The 7746-nt window shown below is 45.8% G+C and overlaps 1 long non-coding RNA gene across 1 annotated transcript; it reads left to right on the top strand.

Annotated features, from left to right (window-relative positions):
• The first annotated feature begins 352 nt into the window (after positions 1 to 352).
• On the top strand, positions 353 to 3624 carry LOC142791607 (uncharacterized). Its single transcript, XR_012890335.1, has 3 exons — positions 353 to 682; positions 1654 to 1732; positions 3330 to 3624. It is a non-coding gene; the product is annotated as an uncharacterized LOC142791607 (long non-coding RNA).
• The last annotated feature ends 4122 nt before the right edge of the window (positions 3625 to 7746 follow it).

Genomic DNA, 7746 nt, shown 5'->3' with positions numbered 1-7746 from the left:
AGCACCAAAACACGTGCATAAGAAGCCCCCCCCCCCCCCGCCCAGATATGTCGGAGAAGAAAAAAAAAAAAGCGGACCCAGACGCGCTTCTCATCGGCCATACACTTAGTAGCACGCTTCACCGTGTAGTTTGAGGGCAGAATGACAAATCTGCGCCATCTGCGCCCGCACGACAAGTGTGGCGCTAATGTAGCAAACGATGTAAATTACAAAGTAATTTTTATTCAATGTTTATGTTGACTAGCACTAAATAAAACTTACAATCAACTTTTTATAGTTATTTATGAGTTTTAGTGTACCTCAGTTTTTTTTTATATAAATGTATTAGGAGAACACACTGAAATTATTGCGCTGACGCCTGTGCTGCCACTGCTCGACGTTTTTTTTTTTTTTCGGCGCAACTAGGTTCGCGTTCGCACTACTAACTCATTTTCATATGGTCTGTGGTTGGCGAGCACATGGACGTGCGCGCTTGTGAGCTATGTTTTGATCGTGTGTGTGTGTCGCAGATTTGCGTTTCTACTTATTCGTGATGAAGGTTAGTGTATATTTATCTTTATGGAGCGCGAAGTAGTTGTGGATTTTGCTGCTGGGTCGAACAAACACATCGTAAACACGTCTTCAGCTATCTGCAAGCCTGTTCGCTCGTCGGACAAAGGACTGTGCATGCATCAGCGTGCAGGTGAGTGGCATTTCCAGCAACATTTAATGCTCTTACAATACATTGTTGAGTGGTTGCGCTATTGAAAGAGAAATGATTTGCTCTTATTCACCGTATCCATTGCTAGCCGTATCGGACTAAATTACCTCTATTACAGCCTGCATACCCTCTTGCTTCCCCTGTCACCACTGCAGTGCCAGTGTACTTTTGCAGTTAAAAGTTCATTTCCGCAACACTACCTCGCTTGAAAAAACATTGGGGCGGGGTTGTAGCTGCACTCATACTGGCACTTTTCTACCATTGGCTTTATGTAATGTTAACGGCTGAGTGTTGGGGCCTTGGGCCGCATTTTTTAGAGATGTAAAGTGTATGTAAATCAGTAAGTGAACAAATCATTGTCGCATCACTTCACTGGCATAGGCAGGTGGTTGCGCACAGAATTTTTTTAGGCCGGGCGTAGGGAGCCCAAATTGACGACCATATTCGCTTGCCCGGCCTATTCAGATAAGCGGACCCCCCCCCCCCTCCCCGCACGCCTAAAAAAAAAAAAAATCTGCCCACATCACTGCGTCACTTGCTTCGCCTCTGCGCTGAACCTACTATTTTATAAGCGCACCATCAAGCGAGCAGTTTACATATTGACAGAACAATTGGAGGAGGAATGACCCAAATCTTTCAGATTTCTTTAGTGGTGCAAAACCTTAGCGAAACTGAATATTGTAAAAGACAATCATAAATGCTGTATGTTCTCGTTAGCGCTGTCATTATTCTGCATCATGAAATCTTTATGCGCTGTGAAAACTTGGCATGTCGTTGAAGTCACATATCGACGTTAATACCAATCGACGAAAATTTCGACAACCTCAATAACGCCGTTTGGGATTTGCCGCGTGCACATAATTAGGCTGATTCCCACTTGGCTGTTCTTAACCTGTCTTCACTGCTACCAAATGAAACAATATTTGATGCATGTCTTTTACTTTTTTTTTCAGGGATATGACACAAATTTGGTTATAATGCAGATAAAGATGCTCCCAACGATGCTAAAGTACAGAAAGCAAGTGAATTTTGGTAAGTGCAGACTTTTTGTACTACGTATATGAAAGCATCGCTTTTTAGGGGCAAACTGTGCATGTGTTGGCCACAGAGTAGTTCATTATGCCACATGGTTACACTGGCACTGACAATTCGACATGGCTCCGCTGGCCCGTGTGTGTGCTAACACTGTTACCGTTAAGATAAAATGTTTATGTTTTCATTGCAGGGATTGCTGTTTGTACTAAAAAGCCAACTGCCAAGATTTGTTTACGCTGGTACTCCTAAAAGTATGCTTTCCCTATTTACATGGATTTTGGCTTGCACAAAGCATAACACTTGGGCCTAGATTCACAAAGCTGTCCATGCGCAGGCCTTCATAACAGCGTTTCTTGACTTGCCTTTACCCTGTTTTCTGCAGATGTTTCGTGGGTTTAAAAGTGCCACAGCATGTTGACCTCCCCCACTCTGAAATATTCGCGTTCAAAGTTCCGCAAGAGTGGGCTTAACTTTCTTGTGCACCTCTTTGCTAGTCCAAGATACTGAAGTGTTATGCTCTTACTAGAGGTGGCAGTGTTTCTAATGTTTGTATTTCCATCACATTGACCAAGTATGCGATCTTCTTGGCTTGACTGGTCGCACATCCTCAACAAATGTCTTTGTGGCACATGTAGAAGGCAGTACAAAATAAATAGGCAGACATTCACACCGGGAGCTAACTTCTAATAATGCTTTTTTTTTTTTGGAAACCATGGTGTGCTTATTCCAATTTGTCTAACAAGCAGTAACCTGTTTGGCTGTGAACCAACAAGACGTTGAACTAATAAAAGCTTCACATATCTTGTTGCTCTCAAATATATATGTATTGGCAAGCTATCTGTGACACTGTCAAACAAAGAATCAGAATATCTGTGCATGCCTCAAGATATATTGCTTCGTTTACATATCTCGTGGCTGTGACTCGTCAACCGAGTGAACAAATGCACCCTAGTTTTCTAAATTTAAAGCATTTTTTGAAGGTAGCACGGTCTACATTTATTTGTCTATAGTTTTGTCCAGCCGTTTGCGTCAGGTACAAAGAAATATACTGAAGATTATCATGTAGCCTCTGCAAATGGTTGCTTTCAAGCAGGCTTTGCATGCTTGGCTTGTGCCTACAGGTATTGCACAATTCAAGACGCAGCAGCGTATGATAGAACAGTAGAATCGAGAGCAACTATGTGCACGAGCTAAATAAGTATTTTAACGTGAGCGGACAGTACGTGTTATTTGCCACACACATGACCTCATTTAGAATGCCCATTGGTGAATGGGCTCATAGAAATGTCACTCAGCTGTGTATAGGAAACAAGTTAACTGAACCTAAGGGTATCTTTAACTGCTACAAATATGCCTTGTTGAGGTGCTGCACATTTTCTTCCAGAATATTGCTGTCTGAGACATCATGTGAAGAGCGTCTACCACATCAGCATTTATATGGCTTGCCAAGTAACGTTTGGCCGAACCTTTCTTTTTTTCACATTTCGTTCTGCAGTAGACATCCTAGAATGTAAGCGCTGCTGCAGTGTGTGTCTCATTGTTATGAATTGATTCTGGCATGTTTAACCTCACACTTCTATTTTTTTTCTTGCAGCAATGAGATGCTTCACATATGCCTGCGGTGACGTTCTGCTGCCCTAGCCTGATGGAAACACCAGCTGCGAAACTTGAGTTCTTCAGAATTGGAGAAGTTGCCCTTCTCTCACCAATGATGACACAGACTGCCCTATGCTAGAAATTCAAGATTGTTTTTCCACGGATGACGCAGAAAACCTTTGATGTATTATGGTGTTTGTTTAGTGCTGGCTGTGGTGTGGCGAAGTCTACTTTTACTTGTGGTCACACGTTGCCTCATAAAAAGAACAATAAAGCATTTATTTTCCTTTCAATATTGTCCACTTTTTGTGTTAGAAGCACCCAAGCAGTGCTCTTCCAAGGAGCTCTCGCCATGTGTTAAGCGTGTGACAAGCATACTCGAGATAAATACTCATTTCCCCAAGGAGTAACTGGAAGCATGTGCAGTTGGTTTTCAGAGAGTAACTGCGAACACGTGGGAGGAATGGTAAAGAGTAACTGTTGCTCTTAGAAGAGCAACTGGTGGGAGTAACTGGTTGGTCGGCAGGGAGCAACTGGTGGGAGTAACTGTTGGTCTGCAGGGAGGAACTGGAGGGAGTAACTGTTCATCCCCCGAAGGAGGAACTGAAAGGAGAGCAACGGTTCCTCCCTCTGCAGTTACTCCTTTTAGGAGAGTAATGGGAGTGGCAATGCAATTGCTCCCTGAAAGGAGCAACCCCTATACCCCTGTTGCTGCGTTTTGGCTTAGAGTGTTCTTTTCAACCGATAATTTTTTTAAAGTTGGCCCCCTGCTGTTTTCCAAGTATTTACCAGTCAATTTTCTGGTTAGCTTTGTCCGTTTTGTATCGACATTCTTCATGTACAAGTAGCTGAAAACTTCCCTAGCCCAACGCTCCTCCCGATTTCTTTCAATCGCTTCTCAAACTTTATCTTGCTGCTAGCTTCCTTGCCCTCAAATGATGTCTATCCCATATCACCTTGTATTCCCTGATTTGGTGTGTTCCCGTGAGCACCTAAAGCAAGCCTACCTATTGCACGTCTTAATTTTCTTCGTGTTAACAGAAGATGGCCAAACTACGTGACGCTATACTTCCAAGGGTGTTCCTGAAGGCGGAGTTTTTAGCCCGACGCTATTCAATCTTGCACTAATTGGCCTTGCTGAATACTTTGCAAGCACCATTAAAATCTCAATATAAGCAGACCACATCTGTGTCTGGACTTCGGCAGTCACACGTCCTCAGATACGTTCCCGGCTTCAAAAAGCAGCAACTATGATTGCCAACTACTTGTTAAAACAAGGTCTCAGCATATCACCAGAAAAATGCGCGCTGGTGGCCTGTTCTGTCTGGTCGAAGCCGCTTACGAAGGCTCTCGTCAAATAGATAAAATTGGAAGGAGTTTAAAGGGACGAACACGGCCACCCAACAACTTGTAGATTTCTGTGAAAACTACGAACTACAAATGTCCGTTAAAATACCGAGCTTATATATATTGTAGCGATGCTGACGCCGACAGGTTAAAAAAACAAGCGTCTTTATTAGGGCGAACTTGTGCCCACGATTCTAAAAACTATGGTCGTCAAGTTCGAGTAGCCGAGTGGCACAGATCTGACTAACTTCCTCTTCCTCGTTGTTGAACGTCCGAACGCGTGGCGCATGCCAGCCGAGCCGGGTCTTGCTGGTGCTGGTGACGATGATTGTGGCAGGCTACTTGAATGTGGTGAACCTGTCGCAGCATTGCCCCCCTCCTCAGACGCATCGTCCCGATGCTTAAGACAGTGAAAAGATACACGCGCACTCTCACTCGTTTTTCGACGATCTGTCATGATAGGGCTTCATGCGGACTACGTGGACCACTTCCGTGGGATTGCGGCGTCTTGAACTCACGTGTCCAGCGGACCTAACTTCATAAGTGACGTTGCTGATACGGTTGAGTACTTCATAAGGGCCGAAGTATCGGCAAAGAAGCTTTTCAGAGAGTCCGCGGCGGCGCACTGGTATCCATATCCACACTTTGTCACCGGGATGATAAAGTGTGTCACTGCGTCGCTTGTTGTAGCGACTAGAATCGACGTGCTGTTGGTGGCGTATTCGGTATCTTGCCATTTGCCGTGCTTCTTCGGCTCTTTGCAAGAAGTCATCTAAGTCAGGTGGATAGCTGCTTTCGTCCTGTAGTGGTAACATAGCATCCAGCGGGGTGGTCACTCTTCGGCCGAATACTAGTTCGAAAGGGGCAACGTGGGTTGTTTCTTGAACGGCTGTATTATATGCGAATGTTACGTAGGGTAATATTTCGTCCCACTGTTTATGTTCAACATCAACATACATTGATAGCATGTCGGTCAGAGTTCTGTTGAGGCGTTCGGTTAAGCCATTTGACTGAGGGTGATACGCCGTTGTTCTTCTGTGATCGGTATTTGTCATGCGCATCAGGCATTGCATTAGGTCTGCAGTAAATGCGGTGCCCCGATCCGTAATAACGACGATTGGCGCACCATGTCTGAGCACTATGTTGTTCACAAAGAACTTGGCGACTTCGGCAGCTGTCGCACTGTATAGAGAGTCAGTTTCAGCATAACGGGTGAGATAGTCTGTGGCTACGACTATCCATTTCTTGCCTGCACGCGATGTCGGCAAAGGTCCTAGGAAGTCCATGCCGACTTGTTGGAATGGGGCATCTGGAGGGTCTATTGGCTGGAGAAGGCCGGCTGGTTTTACGGGTGGAGTTTTGCGCCGTTGACATTGACGACAAGTTTTCACGTAGCGCTGCACTGATGCGAGCAACTTAGGCCAATAGTATTTCAGGCGAATCCTGGCGAATGTTCGGCTCACACCCATGTGTCCAGATGTTGGCTCGTCGTGGCATGCGTGCAGAATTTCCTCTCGCATGGCTGTGGGCACGACTAGTAAAAACGTTTCACCATTAGGTTCGAAGTTCCTCCTGTAAAGGACACTTCCTCGAAGGCAGAACGCGGAGAGCCCTCTGGAGAATATGCGAGGGACTTGAACGTCGAGACCCTGCAGGTGTTGTATAAGTGCCAGCAAATCCGGGTCATCTCGTTGTAGTTGAGCGATTTTGGATGCGTCGACAACGCCTAGAAACGGGAAGTCGTCCTCTTCAGGTACACTTGGATCGACGGGAGAGCGTGACAGGCAGTCGGCATCGCTGTGTTTCCTTCCCGATTTGTACACGACCGTAATATCATACTCCTGCAGCCTAAGGCTCCATCTTGCTAGTCGACCTGACGGGTCCTTGAGATTTGCCAGCCAGCATAGAGCATGGTGGTCACTGACAGCTCTGAACGGTCTACCATAAAGGTAGGGTCGAAACTTGTTTATGGCCCAGATGACTGCGAGGCACTCTTTTTCAGTTGCAGAGTAGTTTGCCTCAGCTTTTGATAGTTTGCGGCTGGCATAGGCTAACACTTTCTCTTGACCATTTTGCCACTGGACAAGGATGGCGCCGAGGCCGACATTGCTGGCATCGGTATGGACTTCTGTGTCGGCTGTCTCATCAAAATGGGCAAGTATTGGTGAACCCTGTAGTCGTTTCCTTAATTCGTCAAAAGCTTTCTGTTGTTCGCTTTCCCACGTGAAGGGCACGTCGTCTTTTGTCAGTTTTGTAAGAGGTTCCGCAATCTTTGAGAAGTTTTCCACAAATCGTCTATAATAGGCACATAAACCCAAAAATCGACGCACTGACTTTTTGTCTCTGGGTGTAGGGAACCTCTGAACAGCGGCTGTCTTTTCGGGATCGGGACGAACACCCTCGGAACTAATGACATGTCCAAGGAATCGCAGCTCTTCGAAGCCGAAGTGGCATTTTTCGGGTTTGATCGTCAATTTCGCTGACCGGATGGCTTCCAATACTGTGCGTAGTCGCTCTAGATGTTTGTCGAACGTTGCAGAGAATACCACCACGTCATCCAAATACACTAGGCATGACTGCCATTTCAATCCGGCGAGGACAGTGTCCATCATTCGCTGGAACGTCGCTGGTGCGGAACAGAGGCCGAATGGAAGCGCTTTGAATTCGTAGAGGCCATCTGGTGTTACGAATGCCGTTTTTTCACGGTCCCGCTCGTCGACCTCTATTTGCCAATATCCGCTTTTCAGATCTAAGGAGGAGAAAAACTTTGCGGATCGCAACCGATCTAGTGTATCGTCGATACGTGGCAAGGGGTAGACATCTCGTTTAGTTACACTGTTCAGTTTTCTGTAGTCGACGCAGAATCTAAGTGTGTTGTCTTTCTTCTTAACGAGCACTACGGGAGACGCCCATGGACTATTCGAAGGCTGGATGACATCATCAGAAAGCATCTCCTCCACTTGCTTCTTGATAATTTCCCGTTCTTTCTGTGACACCCGATATGGATGCTGGCATATAGGCCTCGTGTCGTCTTGCGTTATAATTCTGTGTTTCGTGATGGACGTGCG

The sequence above is a fragment of the Rhipicephalus microplus genome, unplaced genomic scaffold (genome assembly GCF_043290135.1).
Source record: "Rhipicephalus microplus isolate Deutch F79 unplaced genomic scaffold, USDA_Rmic scaffold_178, whole genome shotgun sequence".
Lineage (NCBI taxonomy): Eukaryota > Metazoa > Arthropoda > Arachnida > Ixodida > Ixodidae > Rhipicephalus > Rhipicephalus microplus.
The sequence above is the reverse complement of the archived record's forward strand: the minus strand, read 5'-3'. Positions and strand labels throughout refer to the sequence as shown.